Raw genomic sequence first — 20831 nt, forward strand, 5'->3', positions numbered from 1 at the left:
GAAAAAAGTCAAAAACAAAAACAAAACAAAACAAAAAAGGTAATCTAGGCACCCCCTCTTGGATACCTTGCATTCCCTTGTCTTGTTATTCTAGAGACCACAGATAAGTGATTTGTTAGGTAACTCAAGATCATTTAGTAATTCTTTTTGGTCATGTTTCTGACGCAATATTGCTGCTCTTTCACATATGCTTGAAAGGAGTCCAAGATTAAAGAGTCTAAGTTATAGAAAGCCCTGCATGTGGCTTCCCTCTTTATGCACATGCCAGTATAAGGCAACTGCGCAAACACCCCTGTGTGGCAAATTCCTCTTCACCTTGGGTCCCCACCCGTTTCCCTGCAGATCTTCCTGAATCATGAGGCACCTTCACAAGCAACCTTACGGGTAGAGGTTGTTCTGCAAGAGCTCTCTGGTATGTGGAAGACATTATGATACCTTAACTATTTCTGCCAAAAATAATTAAAATTGGATCCCTTTATTAAAAAAAACCTTTCATGTGGAAAGACCACAAAAATCTGGGAATGCGAAACTAAAGTGACTCTTGCACTGACCTTGCTACTCTTCTGTCCGTTGTTGGGAAGATCGAGGATCCTAAGAGCAGGGACAGGCAGGTCATGGGATCCTGCTTAAACACTTGGGTCCTGCTGGATTCTCCCCCCCCAAAATTCTTACTGATGGGTAAATAAACAGGTGCAAATAAACAGCTGCATGCTGAGTTTCTCTGGCTCTCTCTCCTGAGTAAAGAAAGATTCGCTCTTCTAAACTTTTTCATATAGTGACATGCTCCTTGGTTAAAAGTTTCTCAACCCTTGAGTATGATGAAAAAACATGGAAGAGGGAGCTCATTCATAGGAAAAGAACATAGTATGCAGGGGGTGTCCCTCTCCCAGGGCCTTGGGGTCCCCCAGATGGAGCTGGATTTTTGCTATCTAAGAGGCTCTGTCACTGGGATTTTCTGAAAGCTGCAGCAAACAAGTTGGAGATGACAGAACAGTGCTTAAAAATTAAGGAGTATCTGTGAATTACGACATGCTGATCTTGGCTCTGGTTGTAAAAATATGCTTTCACTCTGACCCACTTCCACAGTCCAATCTAAATGCACTTCTTGCTAAACAGTCTTCAGCGACCATTGTCAGACTCTGAAAATTGCCTAAGAAATCTATGCTGGGATTATTGTTGTTGGGATCTATACATTTCTTGAGAGGCAAAGCCTTACCTTCAAACCTGTCAAATTCCCTTTTGGTACTTGATCATGTGATGTCCAGCAAGTGAGCAAGAGACATAATAGGTTCAACTATTTCTTTTTTGAATTATATTGCAACTTTACAACTATCTGAGCACTCATAGCATATAAAGTGGCCTCAGATATTTTCCTACTAAAATCATGGTAGGAAAAGAATTATTAAAACTCTTCCCAAATTCAAAACCCTTAACAGTTTTATTCAAAGGCTTTCTTTATTGAGTTACTTTATTTATTGGAGGTGGGTTGCCACAGCAGCAGGCAGTGCTCAGGAGTGACCCCTGGCAGTGCTTGGGGGGACCATTATGTGGTGTTGGGTATCTAACAATCTAAGGTCCTTGCTCTCTGGACTAACTCTCTCATTCTCACTCTCATTATTTTCTATATGCTAGAGTTCCTCATTTTCCATGTTAATTACCAAAGAAAGGTCTACCCATATTATCTAGTCTGCTTTAAGCTCATGTCAGTTTTAAATTCCTACAGGCAGCTTGAAAATGCTGAATAAATTATTCCTTGTTCTCACTTGGAGACTGTGTTTGTTTTAGGTTTTAGTGCTGACTTCATCATTAGTTCAGTGAGAATGACATTGCCAATGTCACTGAACACGCCAATTTCAGCTGGAAAAATGATGAAAAACCAGTTACTCTAATTAATATTAATGTCTTTTGTGGAAATCAGAGCATTCAAGGGTGATCTCTTGGGCATGACATTTTATCAAACTGAGAGAGATCTATTTTTGCACCACTTCTCTATGACTAAATGATTTCTCTAGGTACCTAAATAGATTGCAGTCGTAAGACATGAAACTAGAAGATGAAACTCAGGCATTTTTGCTTGACTAAAATAACCTAACTTTATAGAAGAATAAACAGTCAAAGTTCTACTAGCATCAAGCATCAAACATTAATAGTGGTTCTTATTTCAATCATAAAACACTGATTCCTCCTGAAGTATTCCCTTCTTGGTGTATCAACTCTATCTTGACTGAACTGAGACTGGTTCTGCACATAAATACTAGGCATCTCCCCAGCACCAAGAAAGATTATTCCACACTTATTCCCATAGTATGTCTTTGCTCAGCCAGAGTCTCCCCTCTATAACGGCAATCACCACATCATACCAGACGGGGTCATATTGCTGAATGTGGGGGCTAGAAAGATTTGTTTTAAAATTCTTATAAGAAATTATCAGTGCATGTTTGATTTGTCAGCCCAGTTCACACACCTAAGGTCACGTAAATGTTTCTCAGGTAAGGGGATGAAGAGAAATACAGCAGGTAGGGTGCTTGCCTTGAGTGCAGCCAACCCAGGTTTAATCCCCAACACCATATATGGTTCCCTGATCCTTAGTAGGAGTAATCCTTGAGAGCAGAGAACGGAATAAGCCTGGAGCACTGCTCAGTATACACCCTCTACCCCCCCCCCACACACAAAATAATTTTTTCAGGCAAAAAGGGGTCACAAATAATAAAGATTCAGAAGCCCTGGTATAAGATTCCAGAGAGAGAGAGAACAAGTGTAGGGGTTCAGGAGTCAAGGTACATAGCAGGATTCAGCACCACTGGATCCTTGTTTTTTTGCATTGAACTCGTTGGCCAAGAATCACTTGGAGGAGTTCCTGGACCTCCTTTGCACCACTAGTAGGAGTCTACCCACCACCCCCCAATAAAAAAAATATACAGAATCCCTGCTCTGGATCACAGATAGACTGAGACCCAGCAAATCAAACATTCCTAGCCCTTGAGATAATCCTGAAATCAATGCCTGTTCAAATGCAAGCATCTCAGGTTCTGTTTGGGCGAGCAAACTATGATATACGTAAAGATGCATTCATTGTGCAACTGACCTCATTTCAGTCTAGGATAGCTCCCCTTTCTTTTTTCTTTTTTCTTTTTTGCTTTTGGGGTCACACCCAGCGATGCACAGGGGTTACTCCTGGCTCTGCACTCAGGAATCACTCCCGGTGGTGCTCAGGGGACCATATGGGATACTGGGATTTGAACCCGGGTCAGCCGCATGCAAGGCAAACGCCCTACCCACTGCGCTATCACTCCAGCCCCAGATAGCTCCCTTTTCAATGGACACTCTACTACGCACAGGTGCCTGTCACCTTGCAGCATCCGCACATGGCTTGGTCATATTAGCCAGGAAAACAAGTGGAAATGCGAAGCAGCGCCATCAGAAACCAAGCCAAGAATAACCCCTGATAACCTTTCAGTATCAATATTGCAAACCACAAGCAAAACACAATGCCCAAAAGGGGGAAGAGGGAGGGAGGGAGAGAGAGAGAGAGAGAGAGAGAGAGAGAGAGAGAGAGAGAGGTGACAGAGAGACAAAGAGACAGAGTGACACAGAGAGACAGATGGAGAGACAGAGAGAGAGAGGCACCTACTATAGAGCTATAGAGGCAGGCAGCAGAGCTGGGGTGGAGGGTAGGGGATGATGGGAGTGAACATGGGGACATTTGTGCTGAGAAATGTACACTGGTAGAGGGATGGGTGTTGGAATACTATCTGACTGAAATCCATTCATAAACAGCTTTGTAAGCATCTATCTCACACTGAGTCAATAAAAAAGTTTAAACACACACACACACACACACACACACACACACACACACACACCAAGTAATCCCCAAATTCCAAAGCCAAATCCAGACATCTGGGGACCTGATAAACCGCACTTCGACACACACGTCCCAATCATCAAACACAACAAGAAATGCACATCAGTTTCCTCTTTTCAAAAGGTATTATCCCACAGAGTTACTGAACTATAATTGATATACAACACTAAGTATAAGGCATACAATGTGTTGGTTTAATACACTTGATATTGAGAAATGATTAGCACCCTAGCACTCACTAACACCTGCATATAATTACCATTTCTTTCTTGTGTGGTGAGTATTGCAGATCTGCTCACCCAGCTAATTTAAAACATACAATACTCTATTATTAACTATAATTGTCACGCCGTACATGAGATTTCCAGAACTTTGTTCACTTTATAACTGGAAATTTACACCCTGTGTCCACCATTCTTCCAGCCTATGGTACATGCCATTCTAGTCTCTGTTTCTGTGAGTTTGAAGTTTCTATATTCCACATGTAAGATAATAGAACATTTTCCTCTCTTTGTCTATGACTTTCCTTTCTGTTATCTGCAGAACTTGGGGCCACATCCTCTAAAAATACATCTAAGGGATGTTCTTCTGAAAATGCAACCTGTGTCTAATTAGCAAAGGTAAGAAAACTTCATTTGTTTCTCTGGATGAATTCACTTTAATTTCACAGCATGCCTATAACAAGCTTTTTGTTACGAACCTCAACTGAGATTACTTCTCACCAACCTGGCTTTTGAAAGTTTCACCAAGATCACAGAATAAGCTGGCATGGAACACATAGTGTTATCTAAATCCTCAATATAATTATCAGACTGTGATTACTTTCTAATTATTTAGATCATCTGTCATTCTAAAATAATCTCAGTTTTCAAAGTATGGAATCACGATATAAAAATTAAAATCTTCTGGAACCTTCCTCATCTCAGTTGTTGTCGTCATACTAATCCTTTTGAAGGGGCTTTAAAAAGTGCATTCAAAATGAGATGTGCAAAGCATTCATGGATTCTACTTCTTGTAGCCTTTCTGATCCCTGAAAGCTGCATATTTGGGTGAGAAAGAAGTTCACCCATCTGGTAGAAGGAAAAGAGCAAGGAAAAGGGTAGAGGCACGGATCACAATTTATCTTACTAGCGATGCAACAGGACAGAGCCAAGATTATTCTACCTATGGGCTCTGGGTTAAATAAAGTCTACTGCATTAATACTGACTTATAAACTGAGAAACTGGAAAGAATTGAGCAATTGTCTAAGAAAATTCATGTTCAGAGTAAATGGATTTCAGCTTCTTCCTTCTTAACAAGATCAAGGCACATATGGGAAGAGGTTAGTTTGCAAAAATTACTAAACCAGACCCACAACAGAAGATAATTGATGGCTTTAAGCATTTTTTGCTATACCAGCAGACAGTCTATACCTTTTCTTTCATAAGTAATAGATTTAGTCACAGGATTAGCTTACATCCTACAACATTTCAAAAATACTTTCCTTCTAACCTGAAGTACCCTTTCCAAGGACATTCCATCAATGAATAAATCAACTGTTAACTGATAGTATGCATGTTACTCAGAGGAGCCTTCACCTCATTCATCAATATAGATTTTCATAACTAATTAGCATTCTTGCTAAGGTTACAAATAACTCAGCAACAGGTGAAGCTGCTAGAATTGATTGACTTGTTGAAAGCTCGAGAACAGATCATGGGTAGAACTTTCAGTGGTGCAGCCTCGACCTGACACCTCAATAAACATTTATCTCGTGTTTCTCGAAGCTTTTCCCATCCAACATATCCCAGAACCTGATGTGACATGGATCATTATGAATGCAAAACATGACCAGTGAATTCCACATGCAAGAGAAAAGTTCTTTCATGACCGCTCACAAATGGAACAACGCTGATGTCTGTCTTACAGTCTCCAGCTCCTTCTTTGCATCCCTTCTCCATGACCCTACCATCCAGCACCCTGGAAGAACTCTGCCATAATGTCTCTGTCTTGAGGCCATTTCTCCTTGCATCTTTAAGGCTGCTAGAGCGCAGTGCCATAAACTAAGGGGCGCCCACCCCAAATGTGTCTTGTATGTCTGAAGGTGAAGCATCTGAGGTTGAGCTGTGCAGGTTCATTGGGAGGGCTGTCAAAAGGAGTCTGCCCCTCGCTGCTCTCCTGGCTCCTGCTGGTGTGAGGAAGCAGAAAAACTTCTCTTAGTGTTTTTCCCAGTGTGCCCACATCTAAAGCTCCTTATTAAACAAGAACCACACCCCGCCTGCTCCCAGTTACACTGGGTTCCAGGGTACCCTGAGGGCTTCCTCTATCTTTAATTGCATCTGAAATGACTATTTCCCATTGAGGTCACATGATGCTGCTTTACTGGAGTTTAAACATTCAACATAAGAATATAGGGTGAGGGAATTTCAATTTAGCCCGTAAACTAACCCTACATCTTCCATCTCTTCAAAATCCTGCACCTCTCAAATCAGCAACTGGCTTCCTCTGGAACCTGCACTCTCGGAGTGTCCCAACCCTTAAGTGCATTACCCACTGTCCCATACTCCACATGCTTAAGACAAAAAATACAGCAGAGACCTTGTCTAAATTTCCAAAGTCCACTTCCAAACCATGGCTCTGGCTTTGCTACTTTAAACCCTGCTTAGGGCCTGAGCAACAGTACATCGGGTAATATGCTTCCCTTGCAAGTGGCTGACCCCAGTTTGATCCCTGGCACCCCAAATGATTTCCTGATTCCTGCCATGAGTGAGCCCTGCCTGAGCCAAAGCCAAGAGTAAGCTCTGAGCACTGCTAGGTGTAGTTCCAAAATAAAAACTATCAAAAACCCTACTTAGAAGTTACCAGTGCACATTCTTCTGACGTGGTCCAAATATACAGATAGGTAGAAAGAAAGGGGGAAAAAGGGAGGAGGGAGATTCAAAGAACAAGTCAGTTGTTATATCTGCGAACCATAGCACACTGAAGATGCCTCTCTTGAAAATTTAAATTAACAGGTGACCAATAGGTAGGGCACCACTAATGGAGATGAGGAGCAGAAAACACAGTTGAGTCTGATTTACTTCCCGCCTGGAAGTAAATCAAACATTTGTGTCTCTAGTTATTATCTGTTGAGGGACATGATCATTGCTTCTACTAACAGTGCTCTCATATATGTAAGTGAATCTCACATACCTCATATGCACACAGAGGAACTGGGCTCAGAATTACCCATGAGGAAGGGTGCTGGGAGTTGCATCTCCAGATAGCTATACTTCTTGAAAGTTGGCTACAAAGACAAAAGGTGCCACCTGCAGTGTCTTGTTTGTACTTGTTTTTTTGGCAGTGCTAGGAATGGAACCCAGGCTCACAGACATGCAAAGCAAGTACTCTACTGCTAAGACACATCCTTTCCCTGACAATTCTACTCTGAAAACTCAGTTTGTTAACCACTAATTACTATCAAGGGTGATCATCAGCGCCAATATTTAAAGAAACTAAGCAGGAGTCTGAGTGCAATATCTCAAATGAGCAGTATCCTTAGGATGTCAGGTTTTAATAAGATCCAAACAATGTTTTCCATGATTTTCTGAAATTAATTTCTGAACTTATTTTTTCAAATATCTTCCCTATAAAAACAAAAATAAACTAAAATTTAAAAATACCCTGTAGCACTGTCTTCTCGTTCATCGATTTGCTCTAGTGGGAACCAGTAATGTCTCCATTGTGTGACTTGCTGTTACTGTTTTTGGCATATCAAATACACCACGAGTAGCTTCCCAGGCTCTGCCATGTGGATGGGATACTCTCGGTAGCCTACCAGGCTCTCTGAGAGAAACAGAGGAATCGAACCCGGGTTGGCTGTGTGCAAGGCAAATGCCCTACCCACTGTGCTATTGCTCCAGTCCTTAAAAAACCCTAAAACTCAAATTGTTTTGTTTTGTTTTGGGGCTGTACCCGGTGATGTTCAGGGAATACCCCTGGCTCTGTGCTCAGAAATCACTCCTGGCAGGACTCGGGGACCATAAAGGATGCCAGGAATCAAGTCCAGGTCGGTTGAATGCAAGACAAGTGCCCTATCAGCTGTAATAGCTCTGGCCTCATAAAACTCAAATTATTCTTTAAAAGCTACCTTATAGTGGTCAGAGATATAGTAGAGGGTTAAGGCACTTGTCTAACACATGGTGCCATCCATAAAAAGTTGTGTGTGTAGTTCTTAAGAGTTATAAATTACACCACAGAGATAGTCCAGAGGGTCAGGCACTTTCCTTGCATGTTACTAAGGTTCAAACCCTGGCACCCTATATTATTTCTGAGCACCACCAGAAGCCATCCTTGAGCACAGAGCCAGGAATAAGCTCTAAGCATAGCTGAGTGTGCCTCCCTAGCAAACAACAATAAAATATATTGTGAATAAACACAGTATTATGAAAATTATCACAAGACTGGCTTCTGATGGTTTGGTCAAAGTGTCTGAGATTTCCACTTTTGTTTGTTTGTTATGTCTTGGCTTGGTTTTGGTCCTAACCCAAGATGCTCAGGGCTTTCTCCTGACTGGACTCAGGGATCACTTTTGATGTGACTCAGGGTACCATTTGGGGTTCAGGGAATCAAACCTGGGTTGTCCATGTGCAAGGCATGCACACTACCTCCTGTTATATTGCTTTTGTCCATTTTTTACATTCTTTTGGAATAAAATCCTAAAGGTCTACACCACGTATTTGACATTTAATATTTATCAGAAACATCAAATTAGCTGTCAGACTAAATAACCCAATTGTACATAAACATTTATTTGCAAACTAGAAATATGCAGATAAATATTCCTCTAATTCTTGCAACTCAACAAATAAACAAATGTTGAATTTATCATTTTTCCTAACTGCCAAACCTAACTGTCCTCCAATAATTCCTCTTTTGTGTGGTTACAATGACCAGCCACTCCTCCAAGCTCTGATGCTGGAATCATCTTCAATTTCTCATGATGTGTATTTTTTAAACCAACTTATCAATAATGTTATTTATTTATTTATTTTTCTTTTTGCTATGCACAGGAGTTACTCCTGGCTCTGCACTCGGGAATCACTCCTGGCGGTGCTCCGGGGACCATATGGGATGCTCGGAATCAAACCCGTGTCGGCTGCATGCAAAGCAAACACCCTACCCGTTGTACTTTTGCTCTAGCCCTGTATCAATAATGTTTTATAAATATTTTATATTGAGTCACCATAAATCACAAAGTTATTAATGACTGAGTTTCAAGCACACAATATCTTTTTTAGCTCCCTCATTATCATAGTCTTAGCTCAGACCTTCCTCATCTTGAAGGTCATATTCACATTCTCCCTAGTGATACATCAATTTCTACCAATGACTGTCTTCCAATGTTCTTATTTCTTTAAAACAAGTGAATTATGGCAACATAAAAAACCACAAGTCATCTTTATGCTAAACAAATCATCTCTTTATTGAGACTCAGCAACACAGGTGGCCCCTTATACTCATTGTAGTAAATCATCATAGGATCCATAGATACTCCCAAACATTGCTATTCTTTGGAATTTGGGTACACATTTCTTCTGTTTACATGAAACCTGCATTTGACATTATTTCTCCCCCAGCTGTACTCATATGCATTTTCCAAGCTGTGTCTCATTTTGTTATTTCCTGTCTATATTTCTAATCTCCTTAAGGTATAATTATAATATTCCCATTCTTCCAGATTTTTAAACTCTCTCCTGATTTGGAATCATCTGCCAACTTCATTAATATGAAGTTTATTCCTCCTAAAAAAAAGGCGGGGGGGGGCAACAGCACATAACCCCTCACAAGATGAAGCCATAAGCAGTGACTCTGCATTTATGTAGCCTTTCCAAAAGTTCCCATATGGGTGGCTTTTCTCCAAGCCAAGTTGCATTTGTTTTTTTTTTCTTTTTCTTTTTCTTTTTTTTTTTTTGCAGTGGCATAGGGTCAACAAATTACTGCAGCGGAAACAGGAAGACAAAAAGAAAATGTCCGTGCACACAGCAGATGTCAAGAGTGTTCTCACCTCTGCATTTATCTAGTTCATACGGTGAGCAGATCCGAGTTCACATTTTGTGCATCAAACCTTTCTGCTCCTCTGTCAGTACAGTTTGATGGAGGGAGTTAAGAACTTCTGCAAACATGAACGAAGGGTGAACCAGCTCCCTGCAGCATAAAGAAGGGCAGAGGCAGGGTATGCTGAAAAACCTGTGATGGCAGCTGGCTCTGATGCCCCTTCACAGAAATGCTTGGGAACTTGATGCTTGGGAACTGCAGGTTGCACTGCCCTGGAGACTCAGCATCCTGGCAGGGATCGGGCAGGTTCCCTTCCCTCCTCAACTGCACCACGTGAATCCCACAGCTCTTGGACTTCAAAGGAAAAGGAAAAACCTTTACTTCCCCATTTCAAACACCAACCTGTCTATCTGTCCTGCCTCCCTTCTTCACTCACCATCACGGTCATGGAAATTTAATTATGAAAACCCCCAATTACCTGCTCAATAGTTTGCTTATATTGTTAGACCCCCTAAAGTGTTGTGTTTTGTGTTTCTTTTTTAAGAAAAGGAAACCAAAATTCAGATGTCCAGCACTGGACGGCAGAAACAGAGGAGGCCTTATCTCGCCACCTCATTAGAAGAAGCAAACAACCCCAGATCTTGTATTACATCCAAGAAGCTGTCGGCCTTAAATAAAAGCTGGCCAGGATTCAAGCAGCATGTGTCCAAGATTCCAGCTATTTGCCTGTGGTTCTTACACTCAGAAATCAGGCAGGCTGAAAACAGTTGTATTTGGAGTATACAGACACTTTTGGGGGGCCCTATAGGCCAAGTCCCTATCCCACCCTTGCCTATAAATCCCTTTCTACTTCCTACTCTGTGGTCCTCCCTACCTGCAGCCCCACCTTCCTCCCATCTCAGCACATTTTCACTGTAGACTCCTGGCCAAGCCAGCTACTACTGGGGTAGACCTCAGAATGAGAAGACAGGATGTAACAAACTCCTCAGCTCTACAACCTTCTTAAAGATTGAGCCATAGTAGGTCAGGGTCATAGTATAGCGGGTAGGAGGAAGCTACAATTTACCTTGAAATAAAACCCTCATAATACCTCATAGTCTATACCTCATAATCTCTCGACATTTAATATTAAACAGTAACACATCAAATTAGCATACAGACTAAATAATCCAATGGTATATAAACATTTATTTGCAAACTAGAAATTCTTACAGATTCTTTAGCTCCTGCAACTCAATAAATATGGAATTAGTAACCCCTCAGTACTGTGGGGTGTGCATGACCTCCCCAAAAAAGATTGAACCATATCCACTACCCAAAACAGAGGTAGGGGAGGAAGGAGATAGAAGACCACCAGCACAAAAGAAGCCAGGAGGGGATGTTACAATTTGCAACAAGTACCAGTCAGCTAATGAGAAGTCACTGGGACCTAGAATGTGAGTGCCAGCCCCCCACTTAGCCTGGGGGAGAGGGACAGCCTGGAGCCCTCAGCTTGTTCTGGTTGGGGTGACTAGAGTAAGAGGTGGGGATCAAAGAGAGTTTCTCCTCAAAGATATCATGGAATAACACTTCTGAAATCGGAGGACTGGTGAAGATTAAATGAGATCACACATCTAATATTCTTGGCCCAGGATAGGAGACTGTTGCCAGACTCAGCAAGTGGCATTATATTAATCAAGGTGTCATCTTGGTCTCTGTACAGAAAAGTGATCATATACAGAAACAGGAACGAAGCTTCTTGTGGATTGATTTTACAAGGGAGGCTTTTATTATGTTTTTAATTCTATATCAACAGGTAGCAAATTCTTTCTTTGTCTAGCTGGAAAGGTTTCTTTTGACGTGGAATTAAAAATAAGTATATCTTTAATATTTTCATATATACTTATTTGTATCTAAGTAAAAATCCAGCCAAACTGATAATTATGAAATGAACTTAGTTAATTAAATAGACATACATATACATTGGGACAAATAACTGGACTTGAGTTTTGGCCTACACTTGAATAATATACCTCTGTGAGAGTCTGTTTACTTCCATCTTAAACTTGGATTCAAATCTCACTTGCTTATTTCCTACTTATGCCTCTTCCTCGCCACAAAAATTCCCTATTGCCTAATGAGCTTCACAGAATCATCATCTCAGCTTTGTAACAGCTGACTTCAACACACTTTGAACACTGGAAATTTCTTCCCACTTTGGCTTTTTGCAGGTGATCGTCACCTTATTTTTATTTTATTTTTTTAAATTTTTTTCACCTTATTTTTATTTTATTTTTTATTTTATTTTTTTCACCTTATTTTTATTTACTGGTTCATTTTAGATTTCTAGTTTATATTCCCTAGGCCTCTGTGTAAAACATATCCATAGAGTACACACTCTCATCCACAGCCCTGGCCCATGCAAACTCTATGTGGATGATACCTATCTAGACCATTGATCAAAGGCCATAGCTCACATTAAAAATGACATATGCCAATTTTTTAAATTGAATCACTGTGAGGTACAGTTACAAAGTTGTTAATGATTGTGTTTTAGTTATACATTGTCCCAATATCTGTCCCTCCGCCAGTGTACATTTCCCACCACCAAGTCCCCAGTTTCCCTCCCACCACCTCTATCACCCCTGCCATTCCCTGCCACCAGCCTGCTTCTATTGCAGATACCTCCCCCGCTCTTTCCCCCACCCCACTCTTTTTGGATATTATGGTTTACAGTACAGATACTAAGAGAGGTTGTCATGTGTATCCCTTTATCTCCTTTCAGCACTCAGTTCTTGTCCAGAGTAATTATTTCCAACTATTGTTATCATAATGGTCCCTTCTCTATCCTAATTCCCCCACCTCCCACCACTGTGGCAGGCTCCCAACCATGGACCAGTCCTTCTGGTCTTTGTTTCTATTGTCCTTGGATATTAGTCTCATACTATGTTTTTTTTTATATCCCACAAATGAATGCAATCATTCTACATCTGGCCTTCTTTTGATGACTCATTTTAGTCAGCATGATACTCTCTATGTAATTCCATTTATAAGCAAATTTTATGACTTCATATTCCATGGTGGCTGACACCACCTACTCTTATAAATGAAATCAGTGCCACTCTGTTTGAGAGAGACTGCTGGGAGATGAGCATTTAAATCCCAGAGTGTCACTTACTCTTGGGGAAGCTTGGCCTCTACTTGGCCATATGGCACATGGCAAGCACTGTTCATTTCTGACTTGTCTGCTGCTGACTTGCATGCAAGTAACAGCAGACTTCAGCTGCAGAGGGACTACAAATCCCAGGCTATCTTCTGGTTGACTCTATACAGAGGTACTCAAGGCACATTTGTTTTTGTGTCTCCAAGTCAATCATGCCAGTCTCATCAGTTCCTCTCTAGATGTCTGTAGGTGAGTACTTCACCCTCTTATCATTTCAGCCTTGTATCCTACTTAAAATTCATGGAAGTTGATCCACACTCAGAAATGCGATCTCTATCCTTGAAGGAATCTTCTTAGACCATGTCCATTTGTGGCATAGTAAAATCTTCTCACCTCCACTATCTAAATCTCTCATTCTGTCCCTCTCCAGTCATTTGTTAAGCCTTCATCAATTATACCTTGAAATGCTGCCAGAGTTGCCTGCTATGCATTCTCTCCTGATTCTTCCTCTCACTCATGTCAGTTAGTTTTCCATCATAAACATTTTCAAATACTTTCAACATTTAAAAAAATTTTAAGGGGTATAGGTGCCACCAGCAGGTCAACCTATACCTGTGGGGTGAGTGCAACAGCTGCTTGATGGTGCCTTTGGGCTTCCTGATACCCCCAAATTGCTGCTGTGCCTTTGGCCAGACCCCAACAACTTGGGACCAAGTTTACCAAGAAATTAAATAGCCAAAAGTTAGGTATGTGGGAGACAAACCCACAAACTACCTACAGCTCAGCTATATAAGCTCAACACAGGCAAGGGAAGGGTTGGAACGGGACGGGGGGTTGGTAATACTGGGAATTTTGGTGGTGGAAAATGTGCACTGATGAAGGGATTGGTGTTTGACGATTGTATGACTGAAGCTCAAACATGAAAGCTTTGTAACTAATATCTCATGGTGAATAAAAAAAAAGAGGAAAAATAATAATAAAATAATAAAATAAAATTGACATTCAGAATAGAATTTTAGAAAAAGTAGTGTGGAGATCGGCCACCAACCAGATCACATGGCTGCTTCTCCCGAAAGGGAACATAACATGAGGCCCCCATAACCATGCCACCAGACTTCGCACCAGGCTGTTTTATACCAGACGCCTTGGGGGGGGGGTGGGTGAAAGCCCACCCCGCCCCAAGAGACCCAGCTCTGGAAGCTAAAAACCTCCACAACCCAACTGCCACCACGCTCACAGCCACTCCATAAGTGCTCGGGTCGAGCCTCACATATGAGTAAACATATTTCTGGACCGTGTGGCTGCTGACACATCATAAAACACTCCTTACCCATTCTCCATAATTACCACGCCACATTTCATGGGGTTCAGATAGTAGGCAACAAGTCATAGAGGGACATATATATATATATGCATATGTATATATTTTCAGATATACATACCAAAGTTCACATTACCCAAATTTTAAAAATATGTTCGTGATATCCTATAGAATGTCTTAATGGCTCCTGCCAAAATAGAACAATCTTCACACTGTTTCCTATATGAACACTTTTTGTAAGCATGTTCAGCAGATCTTTATAACAGACAATATGAAATATATTATTTCGGTTGTGTTTTGGGATAGGAATCAGGGCTGGGGATGGAAACATCCCAAATTTGGTGGTGGGAAGGTATAATGGTGGTGAGATTGGGGTTTGAATATTGAGTGCAATCAAACATTGTGAACTAACTTATAAAATTATAATTTTTTTTTTAAAAAAGCAATGTGGAGTTCATGCCCAATTCAATCAGCTTAATCAATGGCTGAATAAATATCAGTGCTCCTACATTATAAAAAAAATTAACTTTATTGAATCACTGTGAGATAGATGCTTACAAAGTTGTTGATGATTGGATTTCAGTCATACAATATTCCAACACCCATCCCTCCACCAGCACACATTTCCAAGCACCAGTGTCCCCAAGTTCTCTCCCATCACCCCCCCAATCCCTCCTTTACCCCCATCCCCTGCCTGCCTCTATGGCAAGTGATTTTCTTCTCTCTCTCTCTCTCTCTCTCTCTCTTTCTCTCTCTCTTTCTCTCTCTCCTTTTGGGCATTGTGGTTTGCAATATTGATACTGAAAGGTTATCAAGAATATTCCTTTACCTATTTTTAATCCTCAGATCTTGTCCAGTGTGATCATTTCCAGCTATTATTGTCATACTGGTCTCTTCTCTATCTTCTCTATCTATCTTATCGCTTCTCTTCTCTATCTTTTCTATCTTGTCTATCTCTTCTCTATATCACCTATCCTGGGCCCTACACACACTTGTGGTTAGTTCCAACCATTGACCAGTCCTCCTAATCCGTGTTTTCCTTGGCCATGGATATTAGTCTTCTACTATTTATTTTTTTATACACCACAAATGAATGCAGTCATTCTATAGCTGTCCCTCTCCTGACTCATTTCACTCAGCATGATACTCTCCATGTCCATCCATTTATCGGCATTTATCAGCAAACTCCATGACTCCATTTTTCTTAAAAATTGCATAGTATTCCATTGTGTAGATGTGCCATAATTTCTTTATCCATTTGTCTGTTCTTGGGCACTCAGGTACTTTCAACATTTTCTATCACAAACATTTTCAGCTTCTCAGTGAGCTCTACAATGGAACCCCTAACTCTTAGGTTACATCTAAAACCTCTTCATTCCCACCATTGTAACTGGCTTGGAAGCTGTTCCTGGAATCCCAGAATGGGAGATTCAGTACCCTCCTGCTAGTAGAGGGGCCAGAATCACAATAAAAAACAAATGAAAGTATATTTCGGGTGTTGAGACAGAATCCAAGTCAACCACCTTTTCTTGAATCTTCACTAACCATAAGGTAGAATTGATCATTTGTTCTTTTCTGCCACCATTGCAGCATGATCTAACTCTGTTACAAATCGCAATGTCTGCTGATTATTTGCTACGGCCTGTCCTTCCTTCGGGACCATGAGCTCTCAAAAGCTATCTGAAAACAGTCTTTTTAGCAACCCTGAAATTTCAGCACCTCACTCTCACCAATTGAAGTCTCTCAGCAAGTGCTTGCTATGCCACAAAATGCTTTTGCAAAAGGGATACCCATTCATCAGCTGGAAAGAAATAAATCTGTGTCACTTAAAGTTCTGTGTTCAGCTTTCTATCACTTCCTATCTTTCAGACATCTACCAGAGATGGGAATTTTAGTCAAGTTGGTCTAAGAATTTGGTCCCATCCTTACAAATGGCCTTTCCTAAACTAAAATGTGTAGTTTTATTCCTGGGCCTAGCTTAGTCCTAGTCCTGTTTGGACATGGGGTCTCTAAAAACAACAGCAACCAGTAAAACAGAAATGACAATGCAAGTGAGAGGAAGTAATTAGAAATAAGGTGATGCTTTATTTACCCAGAAACACAACTATTACTCAAATTTATTAAACCATTAAACCATACTTATTTAGTGAGTGCATACCACATGTTGGGCACTATATTTGTGGTGTTTATAGCAAACATTCCATGGTAAAAGAGGACTAAAGGCAAAATTTAATATAAGGAAAAAGTCAGAGTAATATGATCTTGTCTGTATATTGGGGAAAGGCAATGTTACAAAAGAGGCTAACAGCTGTTCCTCACCAATGAAATACAATAAAAATAGAAATGGGGTTATACTGTGTCATAGGTATTAAACCTGGGTCAAAGAAATAATTTGTTGACACCAATGGTGTTAAACACAGCTTGTGTTTTGCAACTATATACTTAGGACGTTTGAGAGGATCTGGGCAAACCTACTTAAAGAAAGGCAATGGGACTGATAAATCTCAAGCTATCTCTGAGTATGACATTACTTTTTAAACAAAAAAATCAGAGCCCATAAATAGATTCATTGACTCAACACTCAATACTTGTAATTGCTCTGCTCCATACCCTTTGGAAAATTATTAAAATCCAGTAAGTAAGAGGGTTGCCAAAGGGGGAAAAATCAAAATAATAGCCACTAAATCAGCGACACTTAAAAGGTTCCTGAGCAAAAGTAAATGCCTTAGGAAGCATGTGACCTAGGCTTCCAATCTCCTCTCATCATTGAAAACTCTATGATGCTCAGTGTATCTCATAAACAATCGATCATATATGTGCACGCACTTACAGTTACGTGCAAACGAGTAGTGCTTGAAGGCTGTGAGCATAGGTTTCTTAGAATGGTGACATCACTCACAATTTCTATTCCTTTTGCTTTCTTCAAATTGTGCAGTAACTATTGCTCTCACAGTTGTGCAAGGGCTAGGCTGCTTCCCTTCTCCTCCGTCTGCCAAGAAGGCTGTCTTGTTAAGGGCGGTGGGGGGGCAATATGATTCTTCATGCCATTCTTTATTATGCTATAAACTGGGTTCTTTGTTAATCAAAACACCTGCAGTAAGTCAAATTATTTCCTGATTAGTCATTGAAGACTTCCATAACACACATCTCCCACTATCTATATTTCATCATAAAGGCATGTAAAATTGCTCTTTAACAGCTTATTATTCTTAGTCCTACCCATTTCATTTTTTCATATGTGGGGAAATGACACCACTGAGATATAAGAAAAACCCCAGCCAATGATAATAATTCAATATATTGAATGAGAACAAAGGGTGGGAGTTTTGTACTGCCTTTTCAATAAATTTTCAATAACTTCCAAATGTTTATGCTTTCCAGGTTTATTCACACCTGTGGGACAAAACAGCAATAATAAAGAGACTGATATATCTTTGTCAGCAAGAATCTAGTTCTTTACAGGGATAAATATGTATTTTTTCCATAACTTTCACCCCTTTGAGGCCCGAATGATTCATAAGACACAGTACCCATTCTGTTAATCACTTAGTGTGTGAGACCATCTTAGCTCATAGACAAGCTGAAACCCATTACCAGAAAACACAATGAAAACAAAATATTTCAAGGAAAATGAAATCCCATAGAAAATTTAAAAGTACTTCTTCAGATGATTCATTTACATCAGTGGCTATTCTTGAATATGAATTAAATGATATATTAAAAATAAATTGATAAGACATTTCACTTTGTTTTTTCTGTAACCATAAAATTTAAAAACTAAAGTTTTAAAGTAAAAAACAATACCTTGGAGATCATGCAGCCTATCTTTCTTATTTCACAAACAGGAAACAGGGGCCCAAAGTATACAGTTTGCTCGAGGGACTGTAGTTTGTTAGTGACACAATAGCTCTGTGGCCACAATCCACATTCAAGGATCCCTACAGATGCTTTCCCATGATGAAATATTATTCATCTCTGCAAGGATATCGGAAATAACTGTCCACAAGGGACCATTAGCACTTCCAGGCACTGTTTGGGGAAAAACGGTTGTTACCTTCCTTAAACCTAAGGGTTAGAGTAAAGATTCTTTCCTTTCCCCCTCTTTCCTCCTAGAAAACCCTACTTTGATCTGGGCATAGAGAAGTTAGTTTTTACCTTGACATGAGGGAGAACTAAGTCTGAGATACGTAAGCACCAAAGGATAGTAGAGGGCTGTGAGGAGGAAAACGTAGTGACAGATGCTGAAACACGTGAGAGGGACCTCTCAAAAACATCAGTCCTGGGGCTGGAGATATAGTACAGCTGGTAAGGCACCTGCCTTGCGTGTGGCCAAACTACATTAGATCTCTGACCCCCTACCACCACCGCCCCCCCATCCCAAGCCTGCCTGGAGTAATCCTTGAATATAGAGGGAGAAGTAATCCCTGAGTACCAAAATGTATTAACTCCTTAAAATCCCACTTTAACAGTTAAGAGGATGGGGATTCTAATTTTAAGACACTTTACTTATGTACATTAAATATGAAAATAGGTATAATTTAGATCAACAACAGAAAAAGAAGCTCAACTCATGAAGAGAAATAAGTACCTACTTGTGAGTAAGATATATCATACCACTTGAGACTATAAATTCTAAGGGCAGAAGCTACCTGATGAGCCCTCTTATACATGTTTAAACACCAGCAGCAAAAAAAAAAACACCAGTAAATGGGAGGTAGTTCTGTTAGCCACGTAGCCAAAATTTCCATACCCCTATTCCCTTCTGTTCATTGAATTTAAAATCAGTTTGATCTAGTTGAAGACAAATCTGAGTGTTGAATTCTGGTGAATTACGTTCGATATGAAGAAACATAATGTTGGAATATTTCCTTCAGGCTCAAAGCACAGACTAGGGAGGAATGCGGGGAGCAGAACCAACCAACTTCAACCACTGTACTTGTTTGTACGGGAAAACACTTCCTTTCACTTAGCCATTAGCATCCTGAACATGTTCTAGCAATTTATGAAGTGCTGGAGTGAATGAATTTCAAAGTCTTTTGCAGTATTTACATCACTGTTTTTAGCTTTTTCATTTTAACAAAATCATCTAAGAAAAAGGGAGAAACAGTGAAAAGGAAGTCAAGTGAATATAGGACAGGATTCACTGCATCTATACCCTGCTAGGGGAGTAAATAATAGCAGTAGTAATAATACCAAGAAAAAGATCCAGGAGTGACAACAGACTCCAAGTAGATAGAGAAGAGTTGAACTCAGACCAGAAATCTGATCATTAACTATCTGTGTATGACATGCAGACAAATGACTTAAACCCCAGGAAAATGTGGCTATCAAAGCCTGCCCTAAAGGTACTAATTAGAGTTAAATGAGACAACACACAAAAGCACCTACCACAGGGTGCCTGGTCTGAGAACACTGCAGGCGCTGCACAGGGTTAGTTACTGTGAAACCTCTATTCTCTGGAGGACAAAGGAACTAGGAGGGGCAAGGCTGGTGAGGGAGTGAAATAGAAAACCAAAGGAAGGTCGGACACCTGGCTCTAGATCACTCAGTAATTAGTAAACATGCTTAGAATATCATTGTAAAATCGTGAAACAGAGGATCTGATGCTAGGTGTAGACAGAACAGTGGATATTGCTGACACTTTGATCTCTGTGGCTAACAGCTAATACAGTTGGTCAGTACTGAGCTGGGCACCTGACATTTGCATGAATCTGTCCTGTGTCCTCTTTCATACAGAATCAGAAGTACAAAGGAAGTCCCACCGTGCATGGTGGTGGAGGACTCATACCTGAGTCCTTCATCACTATAACTCCTAAGATTGTTCATAACTAGAATGTAGATATCATGAATTCCTTTCTTTTGGTTTTTGCAGTGTTGGGGAGAGAACCCAGCTTCTTCATGCTTGCAAAGAGCTATCTGAATTGATTGAATCGTTCCCCACGTCCTGATACTGTGAAATTCTAACCAATAATAACAACAAAAAATACAATTTAATAATATTAAAATAAGTAAGTAATGTACCAGTATATCATGTATAATACTATAGTACTTAAAATACGTCAAGTCTTAAACACTTGATAGACTATAAAAATTGATCTTGATTTTAATTAATTTGACATAATAAATAATTTTGTCAATTAAAAAATAATATAAAAATGTTATTTTTTTATGACAGCAGGCAGTGTTGGGGCTTATTCCCAACTTTGTATCCAGGGATCACTTTGGGCAGAGCTTGGGGGACCACATGGGGCATCGAACCTGGGCTGACAGTATGCAAGTCAAATGCACAACCTGTGGTACCATCTTTCAGGCCTCTGGAAAAAAAAAAAGTAAATTTGGGAAGAGCAGAGCAATGCAATCTGAGGCATGTGAATTCTCGTGCACACACAGACAGCTTTAAAGAGAAGGTTGGTTTCAGACACGGTCTGTGAGCCTCTGGAGGGCACTGACAATGTTCACGGGGGGAAAGTCTGCCGGGTCAGCTTCT

The 20831-nt window shown here is 40.4% G+C and overlaps 1 protein-coding gene across 3 annotated transcripts in view; it reads right to left on the reverse strand.

Moving 5' to 3' along the window:
• Positions 1 to 20831, reverse strand: part of ATP8A2 (ATPase phospholipid transporting 8A2) — a 651431-nt gene that overhangs the window by 307572 nt on the left and 323028 nt on the right. The gene's annotated exons all lie outside the window — the stretch shown is intronic.

Source organism: Sorex araneus, chromosome 1 (assembly GCF_027595985.1).
Source record: "Sorex araneus isolate mSorAra2 chromosome 1, mSorAra2.pri, whole genome shotgun sequence".
Classification (NCBI taxonomy): domain Eukaryota; kingdom Metazoa; phylum Chordata; class Mammalia; order Eulipotyphla; family Soricidae; genus Sorex; species Sorex araneus.